Raw genomic sequence first — 208 nt, 5'->3', positions numbered from 1 at the left:
AGTGTGTGAGTGCATGTGTGTGTGCACACATGTGTATTTCCCTGTTCGTGTGTGTATATTTTACGCGTGTGTTTGTGTCTGTGCTATGAGTGCTGACGTATTTTTACATGACATCGAGTCAGTGTGTGTTTTTACACACATACACCTGTGTGTATCATTATATCAGTATATTATTATTTGTATATCTCTAATTTGTGTGTGTGTGTGT

General features: G+C 37.5%; 1 protein-coding gene across 1 annotated transcript in view; it reads left to right on the top strand.

Moving 5' to 3' along the window:
* ptprt (protein tyrosine phosphatase receptor type T) overlaps nt 1–208 on the top strand; it is a 307757-nt gene that overhangs the window by 274424 nt on the left and 33125 nt on the right. The window lies entirely within an intron of this gene.

Source organism: Morone saxatilis, unplaced genomic scaffold, assembly GCF_004916995.1.
Source record: "Morone saxatilis isolate NCDOM2014 unplaced genomic scaffold, NCSU_SB_2.0 Contig18, whole genome shotgun sequence".
Taxonomy (NCBI): Eukaryota; Metazoa; Chordata; class Actinopteri; family Moronidae; genus Morone; species Morone saxatilis.
The sequence above is the reverse complement of the archived record's forward strand: the minus strand, read 5'-3'. Positions and strand labels throughout refer to the sequence as shown.